The sequence below is a fragment of the Protopterus annectens genome, chromosome 9.part0 (assembly GCF_019279795.1).
Source record: "Protopterus annectens isolate FY-2018-M chromosome 9.part0, PAN1.0, whole genome shotgun sequence".
Lineage (NCBI taxonomy): Eukaryota > Metazoa > Chordata > Ceratodontiformes > Protopteridae > Protopterus > Protopterus annectens.
In genome coordinates this window covers 1806335978-1806352032 of record NC_056743.1, presented here as the reverse complement: position 1 = coordinate 1806352032, position 16055 = coordinate 1806335978, and the positions used below count along the sequence as shown (strand labels likewise).

The window sequence follows — 16055 nt, the reverse complement described above, 5'->3', positions numbered from 1 at the left end:
TGTTCTTCTTGACTGTGATTGGATATTTCAACTTTTTTTTTTTTTGCATTTTTAATTGCCTTTTTCATCTGCCTTTACTGGCTCTAGGGTGCCAGACTGAGTTTTTTTTGGGAGTTAGTTATATTTTACTCAGTTCTTTTCACAGTTTGTGTTTTCTCAGTTTACTTTTCCAAAAAAGAAAAAATATTATGTTATCATTGTATGCTGCATACAGAGAGAGACAGACATTCATGGATAAAGAGACTGCTTACAAATGTGTACAGTGTAAGATACATCTTACACTGACTGATTACATCACAGCGACCATGAAACAGTTGCAAATCACTTTGCAGTTAAGCTGTGATAAAGGACAATTATTATTCCAGGGATAAAAATTCAAATGAGTATATTCCAGGGTGACTCTGTCACTGCTGCTCTTTTGTCTTGCCCTTAACCCATTAAGCCATCTGCTTAACATGTCAGGTCGTGGCTACAATTTGGTTCCCAGAAAACAACAATGCATAAAGACTTATCTTTTTTTTGTGGATGATTTAAAACTGCATAGTTCATCAAATGAGGTACTGAATGCACAATTACAAGTGGTCAAAACTTTCTCAGATGATATAAGAATGTCATTTGGTCTTGATCAATGTGCAAAAGCAACCTTCAAAGCAGGAAAGCTGCAGCACCAAGAAAATATCAGTCCGGGACAGGAACGTGATATACAAGGACTTGCGCAAGAGGGAGTGTATAAATATTTGGGAACTGATGAAGGACCAAAAATAAAAACATGAAGAAATTAGTAAGGAATATCTTAGAAGAATAAAATTAATACTGAAACAACTCTGACATCTAGGAGCTAAATCCAAGCTATAAACCAATTTACTCTTCCTGCACTAACTTACAGTTTTGGAGTGACTGACTGGCCCCAAAAGGTACTGGATCAGTTGGACCGGAAAATAAGAAAAATGTTTCATGCTTATCAAATGATGTAGAAATATTAGCGTATACTGAGATTATATTTTCCCCATTCTGAAGGAAGTATTGGCCTCCTCAAACTTGATTACATGTACAGATCTGCAATCGTACGACTGCATACATATCTGCTGACTTCAAAATCCAAACACACTGAAAGTTTTAAAACATGAGGAGAATAAGTCTAAGATGACTTCCCAACTCAGTAAGAACCATATCAGTATCAAGCATGACTGGAAATCAAACCAGAAGCAGATAAAAATCAGAATTTGCCAAAAAAACAAAAAAACGAACATAAGGTGAAGGAACAGATAAGAAGGCAAGAAATGTGGAAAATGCATAAATATACTTGCAAGTACAAAATACTCTTGGAACAACCTCATGTCAATCAGAACTGAATGCAAGAATGGTTAAGGAGAGGAGAATTTAAACCAAAAGATGAAAGGTTAATATTGGGAGCCCAGGATAGTGGACTACGTACACAATGGTTTACAAAGTGCACTGAACATGTGGGAGAAAATGACAAATGCAAACTTCGTAAAACAGAATTGGAAAGTAAGTCGCAAATCCTGTTGCTGGGTGTGATACACTAATGGCAGGAGGACTGTATACTGAAAGGCATAATAATGTACTAAGACTTTTGCATTGGGGTTTGTGCAAACATAATACTGAAGTAGCGGAGAAGCACTGGAAAAGTACAGTTGTGTACCTACCATAAATGTAGATGTTCGAGTGTATTCACTGTTGCAGTCATTACAGTTGGGTTATCCTGCTGGTAGACTACCCGCAGTCGGCCTGAGTTCCAAAGTCTAGGTCCAGTGTCAGTTGCTGTCACCTCCTCCCTGACGTCAGTGTGCCAGGGGTATATAAGATGCAGCCAACGCCATTTTCTTCAGTTTTTCTTGCCCCAGATGTCAGGTGCCCCTAAAATGGTAGTCTAAATTATGCCAATAAGCATGCATGCACAAAAAAACAACTTTTCCTTCATCTACAAGCAAATACACCACATAGGTTGTATAGAGTAGAAAAGTACAGCTAGGTCCCAGCAAAGAAAAAAGGGGGATGGTGGGAGGATAACCTGGACTGCAACAGTGAATACACTCGAACATCTACATTTATTATTGGTACACAACTGTACTATGTTCATCGTGTTTCACTGTTGCAGTCATTACAATTGGGTTGAATCCCAACGCTAAGGTTGGGAGGCTGGGGCTAAATAGGATTAGGAGTGACTATAAGGCCCTGCAGAACTGCAGTGGCAAAATCTGCCCTGGATTTAGAGTAGAGAGGTAAGTGATGGTGCTTTGTAAAGGTATGCACTGAACTCCAAGTTGCAGCCTCTAAGATGTCTTTGGTTGGTACTCCTCTGAGGAAGGCTGCTGAAGTGGCTGCTGCTCTGGTTGAATGTGGCCTAATGCCCTTAGGCACTGTGAATAGCAGAAATGAATGCAATGGCCTATCCACTTTGAAATAGTCTGTTTAGAGATGGGCTTTCCTTGTGATGCTGCAGCATATGCCACTAGAAGTTGATCAGTCTTTCTGAAAGCTTTAGTTCTGTCCAAGTAGAAGCGTAGCTGTCTGTGAATGTCCAAAGAATGCAGAATTCTCTCACCCTTATTCTGTGGGTTAGGATAAAAGGTTGGCAAATGTATTGTTTGGTTTAGGGCCACACTGGATACTACCTTAGGCATAAATGTAGGGTTTGTCCTCAGCGAAACCCTGTCAGGATGGAAAATTATAAAAGTTTCCACAGCCATTAGTGCCTGTAGCTCAGACTCTTCTAGTGGAAGTTATTGCTAAGAGCAGAGCTGTTTTCCAGGATAAGAATTTTATGTCAGCTGCAGAGGCTGGCTCAAAAGGAGGCAGTGTGAGTTTTTCCAAGACATAGTTGAGGTCTCATGCAGGTATTGGTGCTCTCCTTGGCGGTCTTATGTTTTTGGCCCCTCTGAGGTACTGTCTCAGTAACAGATGAGAAAAGATAGGTGTTTCTGTATTGTAATGAGCTGAAATGGCAGAGGCATGAATTTTAATTGATGAAAAGGAAAAGCCTTTATCCAGCATCTCAGTTAAGTATTGCAAAATCTGAGGAATATTTGGAACAATCGTGTCAATACCGTGTGCTTGGTTCCAAGCACAGAATCTCTTCTATTTGTCTGCATAAGATTTTCTTGTGCTAGCCCTCCTGGCCTCCAAAATAACATCCATCACTGCTTTAGAGAGAGGTTCATCTTGAGAGGCTATATTATCTGCCATGCCGCCAGGTTTAAGGTTTAGAGTTGGCTGTGCAGTATCTGGCTGTCTTGTTGGGTCAATAAGTGAGGAATTGGAGGTAATGTCCAGGCTGGGCAGTGAGACAAGCTCTTTAGGATTGGGTACCAGTGCTGGAGGGGCCAGTCTGGGGCAATCAGTATCATTTTTGGTTTCTCTTGTCTGACCTTGAGGAGTACCTTGGGTAGGAGAGGCAGAGGAGGAAAGGCATATACTGTTAGATTTTTCCAGCTGAAAGATATTACATCCACTTTCCATGCTTGCTTGTGATAAGTCCTTGTGCAGAATCTTTGTAGTTGGTAGTTGTGAGGGGAGGCAAATCGGTCTATGTCTGGGCATCCCCAGGTCCTTGCTATCATGCTGAAGACTTGTGGATCCAATTTCCACTTGTGGGGATCCATTAGGTTTCTGCTTAGTTAGTCTGCCAGAGTATTTTTCCTTCCTGGCAGGAATTGAGCTTGCAGATGTACTTGGTATGTCAATGCTGTGTGCCACAAGTTCATGGCTAGCCTGCAGAGGGGGTAGGAATGTGCATCTCCCTGCTTGTTTATGTACCACATGACTGTAGTATTGTCCGTCTTTATCAGTAGTTGTCCTGGATGAAGTTGATCCTTGAAGGCTGTTAGGGCATTCTGAACAGCTAGCATCTTTTTTTGATTGATATGTAGATGCATTTGACTTGCGGACCATGTGCCCTGAATACATCTTCCTGCCATATGGGCCTCCCAAGCGTAATCTGATGCATCGGTTGTCAATGTCTGGCTGGCTGTGGTAAGGTGAACGGCTGTCCCATGTTGTGGTGACAGGCTTCTGCCCACCATTGAAACTCCTGTTGCAGGCAGGGAATGAGGGTAATTATTGTTTCCAAGCTGTGGCAATGTTGAGTCCAAATACTTTTTAGATACCATTGAAGTTTCCTCATATGCAGTCTTGCATATGGAATTAGCAGAATGCAGGGTGCCATGAAACCCAAGGCCTGCAGAATTTTTCTTACAGATAACTGGGTCTTTGTTGCCAACATTTTAAAATAAGTAGTCAGTTGTCTGTGTTTGTCTGGTGTGAGATAAGCCATCTGGGCAGTTGTATTTAAGCTTGCACCCAGGAATATTATCTCTTGAGAGGGTATGTGTTTTGATTTCTTCTCGTTTACTGTGTAACCTAAACTTGTCAGCAATCTTTTTACAAACGTCAGATGCTGTAGTAGAATATCCTTGTTCTCCACATGAATAAGGCAGTCATCCAAATAAGGATATATTTGTATTCCTCTGTCTGCAAAATGCAATTACCGGTGCTAGGCACTTTGTGAAGACCCTGGGCACAGTAGATAAGCCAAAGGGCAGTGCAGAAAATTGGTAGTGCATTGAGCCAGCTTTGAATCTGAGGTATCTTCTGCATGTGTGTCTGATTAGGCCATGGAGGTATGCCTCTTTTAGATCTAAAGTCACAAGCCAAGCCTTCTTGCCCAACATGGGCAGAAGCTGCTGTAGAGTCAACATTTTGAATTTTGGAATATCCAGATATGTGCTTAGAATAGATAGGTCCAGTACTGGTCTCCAGGCTTTGTCTTTTCTGGGTACCAAGAACAGTCTTGAATAGAATCCATGACAATGCTCTTCTGGTACTTGTTGAATGGCCCTCATGTCCATGAGGGATGAAACTTGTTTGTGTGCCTCTGCCCATTGACTGTGTGGCACGTCTGGCATACCGTTTTGCCTTGGCAGGTTGTGAAAGTGGAATCTGTAGCCTTGTGAAACTATATTTAGAACCCATTTGTCCTGGGTGATCATGTGCCAATTTTGTGAAAATAGTGCTAGCTTTCCCCCCAAAGGGGCTGTCAAAAGATAAGTGCTTGGTGCTAGAAGTGGAAAGTCATTGAGACCGTTTCCTGTATGGCTGTGATTTTTCCTCTCTGCTCTTGGAGGTAGGAGCACCCCATTGTTTAGGCCTGTAAGAGCCTTGGGGCTGTGATCTGCCTCTGGGGCATCTGTATCTGCCCCTTTGTGGTCTGACACTGGAAAGGACCAATTTTTTGTAGGCCAGTTCCTGCTAAATCTGGGAGGCTGTACCTGCAAGAAATCCTTGACTGTTTGCATAGATTTAGCCTTGTCCTCCATTTTCTTCAACATCTCTTCTGCTTTAGCACCAAACAAAGTATCATGCTGTAAAGGAGCGTCTAATAGTTTTGCTTTAACATGATCCGGCAAATTTTGTTCTTTTAACCAAGCATGCCTCCTAATGACAGAACCTGTAACAGCAGCCCTGCAGGAAGCCGCAAGAGAATCAAAACCACATTGCAAAGTATGCTTTCCAACTTGTTCAGCTGCATGCAATAAATCCTGCATTTCTTTATTGTCTGCACATTCTGCATTTGCTGGCATTTTCTGTTTAAGCAAGGATATAAGATATTGTTGATACTTAAGCATATGAAATTGGCAATTTAAAGCTCTTACAGCCAAGGTAGCAGAGGTATAAATATTTTTGCCCCATCCGTCTAGGGCCCTAGAATCCCTATCAGAGGGGATCGTTTTTTTTGCAGTAGAAGCCTTGACCCCTTTGGGACCCTGAGAAATGGTTTCTGGGTCAGCTGCAGGGTTCTTATAGAGAAATGTATGTGAATCAGGAACCCTGTAGTATCTATCTGGCTTAACAGGGGCTGGTGGTAAAGAGAGTCTGGAGAAAAACTGGACTCTGTAAATACATCATCTACAATGTCTAAAACAGGACGGATAGCAAGGGGCCTGTGCTGGGGCAATAAAAGGAAATCTCTGAGCCTTTTCTTGGATTCGGAGTAATCTTGGCTCTCCCAGTGGAAATGCTCCCTCATAGTATGCAGTGTTTCCCCAAAAGAATAATCCTCAGGAGGAGAGCCTGAAGGGATAGATTCTTCAGCATCAGAATCCTCATAGGGAGGAGAAGAGTACTCCTGCTCAGAGGAGGAATCAGAGGAAATGGAAACCTGGTCTGAAGATTCATATTCTAACTCTTGCCTAGACCTCTTTTCAGGAGGGAGATGGGAACCCCTGATCAAAGTAATAAGGTCTTCGGCCATTTTAAGCATCTGTTTTTTAGGCATGGAGGCCTGTCCAGGTGAATGCTGTACTTGTTTCTTTGTCTTTAGAGCTGCTTTAGTCTTTGCTTTTGTAGCTGAAGTAGGTTTTACATATAATTGTGTAGGCCTGAAAACACCCTCAGAAGCCGATGCCTGCTCAGTGGCTCCGGACCCATCTGAGGAAATAGTTTCCGAGTGTCCAATACCTTGAGTTTCCAGAGGCCCAGTCGGCTCCACGTGGGAGTCGGAAGCGGCCTGTGGCTCTGAGGTAGCGGGCGTCAGGGGCTGCGAAAGCACCTCACTGAGAACCGACGAACCGGCGACAGGCCTAGAAGCTGCCTCATCGTCGGATTTGGATCTCTGATAACTGTCCTTTTCTTTTTCTTTTCGTTTTTTGTAAACTCCGGTAGTCGGCTGATCCGACGGCATTATATAATTAAATCTTCTGCCAAAGTAATGAAATGTAAAATCGTACCGACGCTTAATAGTGCATTGGTTAAATCTAGCACAAAACCGACAACTAGCAACGTTATGGTCAGGGCCTAGGCAAGGAATACAGTAAGAATGAAAATCCTTATGAGGCATTTGCTTCCCACAAGAAATACAGTTATTAACTTTTTCTGATATCGGTATGGAGCAAGAAAAAAATTTCCCCAACTGGGTACTTAGCTTTAATGAAGACCTTGGATCTGAAATTCGAATTTGAAAACTTCAGGAGTCGGCCGACAGGCACTTGCGAACTGCTTTTGCTTCGGGCACCACACAGCAAGAAAGACTGAAGAAAATGGCGTCGGCTGCATCTTATATACCCCTGGCGCACTGACGTCAGGGAGGAGGTGACAGCAACAGACGCCGGACCTAGACTTTGGAACTCGGGCAGACTGCGTGTAGCCTACCAGCAGGATTACCAAATTGTAATGACTGCAACAGTGAAACACGATGAACATCATAAACCACACAGCATTAAACAAAATTATGAAGATTATACAACATGGGATCACCCATTACTAACAGTTCAAAAACCAGATACAAGAAAACAAGATACAGTAGTCCATGAAAAGACAAAAGTAGCGGTGATCACTGAAACACTTCACCCACTGACTAAAATGTGTTACGTAGAGAGAGAGAAAATCATAAAATATCTGGATTTACAGGCAGAAACATGTGCAATCAGGAAGGAGGATAACAAAACAGTTCCAACAGTAGTAGCAGCAATGGCTCTTATAAAAAAGCATTTACGATCCTAGTTAGATATGTTACTGATAACACGTAACTTAGTATGAACTGCAGGAGGAGTCAGTTTTGGGCACACTGCGAATGCTATGTAGAGCACTTCTACCTAACATCAAAGACTGAAACAACACTCATTTCATGAGCTTTAATCATACTTTGCCTTAGGAATGGAGTCCATTCCCATCATGGTATTAAAAACCCAAAAGACTGAGAAATTAAAGACAGAAAAAGAGATGGCAATGTTAAGTGAATAATATACAACTAGGAAAAACGCAAATTATGTACTTGCCAGAGGGTTAAATTTAGCTATGTATGTCTGTACACTGGAACTGATGGACTGATCACCTTGGACCTTTTCTTTTGGCAAACACACTCGTTGCAAGCTTGAGTTTCTCCTTTGTGAAACTCCATGAGGAGTGAGATGGTTTGCAAGCATAATATATCCAAATAATAAAACACACACGCAGACACACACACACCCCTAGCTACCTACCTCCTGGGACCCATGAAACCTAAGCCAATGCTCTGGCATCGATCCAGGTCCCTAGGAATAGTGCAATTTAGAGGGGGTTAGGTGGGCAGGTTGTTCCAGTGTGCAGACAGATACCAGTTAAATCTACCATTCTGCTAAGTACATAACTTATGCATTCAGACTGGCACTGATGAAACACTGGAACTGATGGACGGAATCCTCAGCAAGCCTACAGCAGACTGAGATCATGAATCTTTCAGTATGGAGGCTCCAAAGGAGGCATGAGTGCTGGACAGAATATCTAAACTGTAATGCTTGGCAAAGGTACACAAGCAGACCATGCAGCAATTGCATACATTTATTGATTTTATTTAGTCATTCATTCTTTGTTGAATGGGTTAGTCCCACTTGACTAATACCCTCTTTTTAAGAGAAACCTTTGCTGGTATTTTACACTATTAGGGGAAATCTGACCAATGCATCTGGGAACTTCTACTGCTCTTTTCAACAAGTGAAGTGAGATCTTTTACGTCCACCTGCACTACCACCAAATCAAGCAGATGAGGCCTCGGTTTAACATCTAATGCCAAACGCATTACACTCTGGAGGTTCACTCCCAAACCCTCACTCTCTCTTCTCGGCAAAGGGGGGCAAGACAGAGTTCCTCCTTGATGGTTTATGTACCAAACCAGTACCATGGACTGGATGGATTCTGCACCTTGTGGGAGCAAGTCAAGAAATGTCTGCAATGCTTGGAGGACTGCTTTCATCTCCTAAAACCTGAATGTGTGATTTAGCCTCCTGTGGGGTCACAGGAAGTTACTAGGCTAATATAGCCCTGGGGCCTTTACAATGCTCTTGTTTCCACGATCAACATCTACTGCCCCTGTCCAAGAGAGACACAGGTGGATCCCCCGGGTGAATTTACAATTTCCCATCCAATCATCCAGATTGTGCTTGAAAAGGGCCAAAGAGCTGACATGTTTTACATGATTTGGGAGTATGTTCCACAGGTGTGTAACTTCAGGGAGACAAATCTGTTCCCTCCAGCAGGTTCTGTTTACGTCACATACCAGGTTAAGGTCTTTAAATAGAGTAACCCATGAGCCACCGGACTTACGAACGTGCAGCATTTCCAGTAAAGCAGTTAGATATTGCCTTATACACAAGGTAGAGATCACTTCAGAGTAATCTGTATGAAACAGAGTAAAGTGACAATGATTTCAAGCAATCTACACAGGACAGATGCTAAAGACATTAAACTCTCCTTGTGAGGAACTTTTGTGGTCTCTCCATTTGTTGCAGGTGCTTGGAAAGGTACACACCAAAAAGGGCATTGTACTCAATTATTGGTCTGAAGAGGGAAGAGTACAGGGAGATTTCTAACTTCTTTTTTTTTCTGGAGACAATGCCCTTACTTATGAGATGAGAAATATAAAATACCCTTCTTCACATTGTGGAGACATGGTGATCAAAGGTAATGTTGCTGTCAACCTGTGTGCCCAGGTCTCTCACCAATGACTGCGTGCTTAGGGCGTTTCTACTGATGTGGTAGTTAGCCGGAACATCGCTCTTAACAAAAGGAATGATGATACATTTTTCTGCATTGAGTTTAAGGCTGTGACTTTGGCACCAATCGTTTGTTTGCACTAGACCCTCTTGTAGGATGCTGATATTGTTTGGGGATTCTTCGACCGCTCCCGGTTTGCAGTAGTCAGCAAACTGTCAACCACAGACCTTTAGTTTTTGCTTGTACTTCAGAAAAACAGATTCTGAACAGTAGAGGTCCCATGACTAATCCCTGTGGAACAAAACTGGTTACAGGTCTGTTGCTGGAGGTGGATTCACCTATTTTGACTATATGGGTTCTCTTGGTGAGCCAGCTAGCAATCCACCTAATGATATAATATAAGTATTGATACCTAGCTGGAGGAGTCAATAATGCCCGAGTGGGTAATAGTGTCAAAAGCCTTGCCCAAGTCTAGGTAGGCTGTATGCACAGTTCTCCCCTCATCCAGGATTCTGGTGACTGTCTCAAAAAAGTGCACCAGGTTTAACAGGCATGATCTCCCTTTGACAAATTCAAACTGAATAGGGTCAAGTGTTCAGACATTATCTATATCTTTGTTGATGCAGTCCATGATGATTCGCTCCATGGCCTTGCAGATAAGGCTAGTCAGGCTAATAGGTCTATAGTTCACAGGGTCAGTGGAAGCACCACCTTTGTGCAAGTGGATAACTGGCAGTTTTTCATTCAGCTGGGATGAAGCCGGTGCTCAGATTATGACTGAAAAAAGAGTACCCAATAGTGTTTCTAGTTCCTGTTGGAGACCATACAGGATGTAGCCTGGGATGTTATCAGGTCCCATAGATGCTGTGTGTTTGGCCTTACAGAGGGCTTATACAACTTGCTCCCTAGAGATACAAGGTGGGGGACAAGTGAAAGGAATGTCACGGGGTGTGTGGCGGGGACGGGGTAATGAAGGTTTCACAGAACCTGTTGGCTAAAGTTTTGCTATGTCCACAGGCTCAGTGTATGTGACATCATTAACTACCAGTTCGGCGGAAATCTGGGTCTTACCTTTCAGGCTATGGATGTAACTACAGAACGCCTTATGGTCGTCCTTGGCTGAGGACAATAATTTGGATTTGTAGTTTGACTTCACATGACGTCTTATTTGCTTGCTTAAGCTAAGGAGGGAGTGTTTCCGGTTTAGGACATGCTTCCCCTTACTTTTGGACAACAATTTCTTATTATTGTAAAGCTTGTTAATGGCAGTTGTCCTCCAGGCAGGTTTGCTCTTCCTTGAAGAGCTTGTTTTGGTCCTATCAGATACGGCCGCATCAATGCAGTTTTACAGGTGTTGTAAAAAGCACTGGTGGAGGACTCTGCACAGATGCCAGTTTCACCTGAGGGGAGAGGCGCAGCGAAACTATTTATACCATCCCTTAGAAGGATATAATCGGCTTTGGAGAAGTTTTTTAGTTTAGTTGTTGCTTGGGGATGGGGGTCAGGTGTGTTAGTTATTTCGAATGAGACTGATTTGTGGTCAGATATGACAAGTGAAGACCTCACAGTGGGGCTGCTACAGCGGTCCCCCATATTGGTAAGCATCAGATCCAGGCACCCCTAGTTGGGGTGTCTACCAGCTGGTCCAGGGTGTAGGAGTTAATGAACTCGAAGAACCTTTGGGCAAGTGAGACTGAGCACAAGTAATTTACCGAGTCAATGGATGGGAAATAATCATGAAGAACCATGGTGTTCAGATTTATCTTGATACAGTCCAGTAGATCCAAGTAGGCTGAGTGGGTGTCCTGATTCATTGAGAAGGCCTGTAGCTGGCAAGGACATGAACAGGTGTCCTACCAACAGTTACTTGTACCTGAAGTGTCTCCAGGGAATCATACTGTTTAACCAATATGGAGGTATATTTATTTTCTAATGAATATTGATACACTGCCTCCTTTAGTTTTCACATCTTCTGTTCGTGGTCTGAACATGTGGTAGGAGATGTAATGTAGTATGGCTGGGGTGCTCTCCACAGCCTTGAACTAGGTTCTCTGTGACTGCATAGATGTCAACATCTTCCAAAGTGAGGACTGCTTCCAGTGAGTGCAAATTCATGCTAAGACTCCTAGCATTTAGCAGCATAACTTTGAGGTTGTTTTTTGATGAAATCTTTAGGTCGAGGAATTTTGCCCTTGTAACACAGCCTAAAAAAGGCACTATGGGGGTGGCAAGAGCCTTTGCCAGTAGCAGAAATCCCAGGGGTAGCAGATGAAAACCATCTCTGGCAAAGCACTGAGGTCTATCGATCATATCATCCCAGGCGGACAGAAACTGGATCCCTTTAGAATGACACCAGAAACTAAGCCAATTATTGAAGTCAATAATTTTTTGCTTATATTGTGGTATAATCCTAGGCAAAGGTAATATACTGTTCAAGGCTAGGAACATACCTGCCTGTGACACATTATCAGAGAGCTCAATCATGTCTGTCTTCATGTAGTCCAGGAAGGTACGTCTCAAGTCGTTCACACCAATATGTACTATGACCAAATCAAAACAGTACTTGAGGGACTTGAGTGTCTGCCTGATCCGATTAATCCTGGCACCAGAAAGACAGCTGACCGTGTCTTTCTCCTTGTCAAGCCTGGTGAGGGGGACATCTGTGTGTCTCATTATAGAGTCTCATATGACTAAGATATTTGGAGTGGATGGGCGCGCCTTATGGGTTTTGATGGTGAGACACTTGAACTTGTCATTATGTGTACTGTGTGCTCTGCGTGTTATGGTTGGTTTACTATGTATGTGTTTTGGTGGTCTCTGGTGTTTAGGAAGATTTTTGGTGAGTACATCTGCATATGTTGGTCTATGTGTATGTTGTGTGTCGTCAGTAGAAGTTGTGGTTGTTGGCCTGACAACCAGCTGTGTGTTGCTGTATATTGCGTAACAGAATTGTGATTCCAGATTCATAATGTAGGTGCAACTCTCACAAATGGTACATGAATGATCTAGAAGTAGGTGGTTGTCAGTGTACATGAGGCAGTTGCTACATTGCCTCAGTAGACTCATGTCAACCAGCCTAGTAGGAGAAAAGGAGGGAAACTGACAGTTCTTGGTCCTAGGAATAACCTTGGTATGCCTAGAACAGTTGAAGACAGAATAAAGCAGGGCCAGGTATTAGTAGATTTAGGCGTGAACAGCTCTCGTTTAGGGAACATTTGCAAGGCTAGAGACCAGGCCTCTGTAACCGACAATCCCTCTGCACTGTACTGTGCAATACTGCATGATGAACAAACAGGTGCAAACAAGCACAAACCAGTTCAAACATGCTTTTTAAAGCAGAATAAAGGAAACCGCCATAGTTCAAATTATTCAATCAAAATGCCTTAAACGTGCCTTGAACCATCCTAAGTAATATCCCCCACCCCAACAAGAACATGTTCACAGTAGCTGTGCAGGTGGGAAATGGTTGGGCAACAGGGGTTCCTATATAAAGGTGGCATGGATTAATTCACCACAGCAGATAGTGGATGCAAACTTCTGATGTGTGGGACATGAGCTGAGTTGCTTCATCCCACTGTGTTCCATCGGGGTCCACTGTATGAACCTCATGTTAAGTCTAGCATGTGGTAGAGTCTGAATTGAAGCTGTCATGAGTCCTAATACTTTAAGGACTCCCTGGGAGACTGCTCAATCAGTTGTAGCTCTTTCAAGCAATTCAATAGTGGATATTCTGTCTAGTCATTAATTTGGCTTTCTGGATTCACTGTACCCAACTGGCAGTCAATACAAATTAGAGAATGAGGGGGTGCCAGAACAGACTTCCCTAGACTGACCATCTCCAATGATAAGAAAAGGTGGAAAGTACTGTTGTACAAGTTGTATTTATCACAGCAGTAGATGTCCAGATTCCTCCCTGGTGCAGTAACCTATGGCTACATCGATTGCACCCTGGCTAGAATATAACTGGCCAACTTCACAAAGCTCTGTCTTCCTCCCACACCTAAACTCAGGCTGCTGAATGGCTAGCCCCTTAAAGGGAAATCAGCACTCACACTGTAGGCAATTTCAGGACTTTCCTGCCCATTCAGAGAGAAAGAGCTCATACATCCTAAAACATTAAAATATACAAACAGTAAACAATAACTTTATATCCCAACAACTAATTTTACTCAGAGGTAGTAGGATGGAAAGTGTGACTGCTATGGCAATGAGGAATTTATACATGTACTTTTATGGTTAGTAAAACTTTACACAACTGTACTATGTTCATCACTCTCACTGCTGCAGTAGCCTATGGCTATATGGGTTGATTACCAAAGCCTATCCAACCTGGGAGGACTAAGGATAAGAGTCCTGCAGCCCCTAGAGAATGGTCTTAGCAAAGCCAGTCCTGCACCTGGAAAATGAAGAGTATGCAATGCTTTGTAAAAGTATATAGAGTACCATGTTGCCACCTCTAGAATATTTCTAGAGTCCACCCCTTTCAGTATTTCATCACAGAAGATGAGGCTCTAGCAGAATGTGCCTTGATACTGCCTGGAATAGATTTGCCATGGTGGGAATAACAAAAAGCAATAGTGGTGGAAAACCATCCTGAAATAGTTAATTTTAACATGGATTGTCCTTTCTTTGCCTCTTATCAGAAATAAACAGCTGATCTACTTTTCTAAAGACCTTAATTCTATCAGTAGTACCTGAGCTGCCTATGCACACGCACAGTATGTAGACACCCTTCTCCCCGATTCTGAGGGTCTGGATAGAACACTGAACACTGGGAGATTGATGGTTTAATTCAAAGTAAACTCTGAAATAACTCTTGGCATAAATGAGGGATTTGTTCTTAATGAGGCTCTATCTTTATGGAAGACCATATAGGGTTCACCCACCATAAGAGCTTTCAACTCTGATATTCTTCTTGCAGACATCCGAGAGATTAGTAGTACAGGCTTCCATTGCTGAACCTTAAATCAGCCTGATGAACCACTTCAAAGGGAGACATAGTTAACTTTTAGCACACAGTTAAGATCCCATGGAAATAGCCATTTTCCAGGAGTGCTAATACATAAAACTCCTTTCCGAAATTGTTTTACTAAAAATATTTATTTACTTAACATTTGTTTACCAGGAAAGTCGGACTTGGAACAAAGCCAATTTTCAGATGAGGCCCGGGGGAAACATTCCAGATATGTCTTTCAAATGTGGGAGAAAACCCACATGAATGCAGGGAGGACATGCAGACTCCGCACAGAAGGCACCCCAGCTGAGAATCGAACTGGAGAACCTCTTGCTATGAGGCAACAACGCTACTGCTGCACCATCTGTATAAGAAATACAAATAGAGACAAAAAGGGAGGATCCATGGGCAGACATGCTGAAATGGTCACTAAAGGAACCTAAATAGAGGAATAAAAAAAAAACACAGAGGAAAGAGCCAGTGGCTTGTAATCCCTTATACACCTAACAGGGCCCTTGGTTACTAGCTCAGCATGAACTAGAAAATTCTTTACATTTGCCAGTATAGGATTTCCTAGTAGCAGGCTTTCTTTCTTCCTTTAGTACCTGCTGCAAGTTCACATCAAATAGGTGCCTATAAGGTATTGAATCAACCATAGGCTCACAGGTACATACCAGGCTAACCACTAATAGTGCCCTTATAAGTTTAGCTGTGCAACCCAAATGTGACCCACAAATTTGATTTATACAGGGATTTACTGACTGCCTCTGTCCATCAGACATATACGTGACAGACCAGGAGTAAATTTACAATTACCCATCTACTGGTCCAAGTTGCACTTAAACAGTGATACAGAGGGCTCTGCTTCACAAGGATGGGGAGCTTGTTCCAGAGAGAATGGGAATTCTCTGAGAAACATATCTGTCTCTCTAATATGTCAAATTTCTGTTGCAATCAAAATTTTAATCTAGAAGTTTTGATGCTGTTGTTTTGTGGATGTCCAAAAGTCTCATTAAAATAGGATCCAGGAATGCCTTTAATGCCAGGCAAAGACCACCTCTCAGTAATCTGTATGATACCATGTAAAAAGACAAGAGTTTTGAGGCGATCAGCATAGGTCACTGTGTTTACTTCCTTTATTCTTTTTATAAGGAACATCTGTGGATGTGCCAGTTGCTTCATGTGTTGGATCAGGTACATAGCAAGGGAAGCATTATATGCTATGCTGGGTCAGATGAGGGCAGAGTACAGTGGTATGATGGCCTCTTTGGACCTAGCTATGCCATGCCCTTGCTTATAAGTTGAGCAACAAAGAAGGATTTTCTTACGACCTTAGCCACCTGTGGATTGAAGGCTAGATTACTATTTACACGAGTTCCCAGATCCCTGACTACTGAATCAACTTTTAGGGGTGTTTTACTAATGATGTAGTTACCCGGGGTGGCTGACTTCCCAAAAAGTACTATAATGCACTTCTTAGTATCGAGTCGTGACTTTGGCACCAAACATTTGTCTGCGTTAGAACTTCCTGAAGGGTGTCCTGGTCTTAGGTGGATTCAATGACAGCTCCCAGTTTGTAATCATCTGCTTACTTGGTTAGGCAGAGGCCTTTGAC

General features: G+C 42.7%; 1 protein-coding gene across 1 annotated transcript in view; it reads right to left on the bottom strand.

Moving 5' to 3' along the window:
• The window catches only part of SHFL (shiftless antiviral inhibitor of ribosomal frameshifting), a 1552615-nt gene that overhangs the window by 1187841 nt on the left and 348719 nt on the right, over nt 1-16055 (bottom strand). The gene's annotated exons all lie outside the window — the stretch shown is intronic.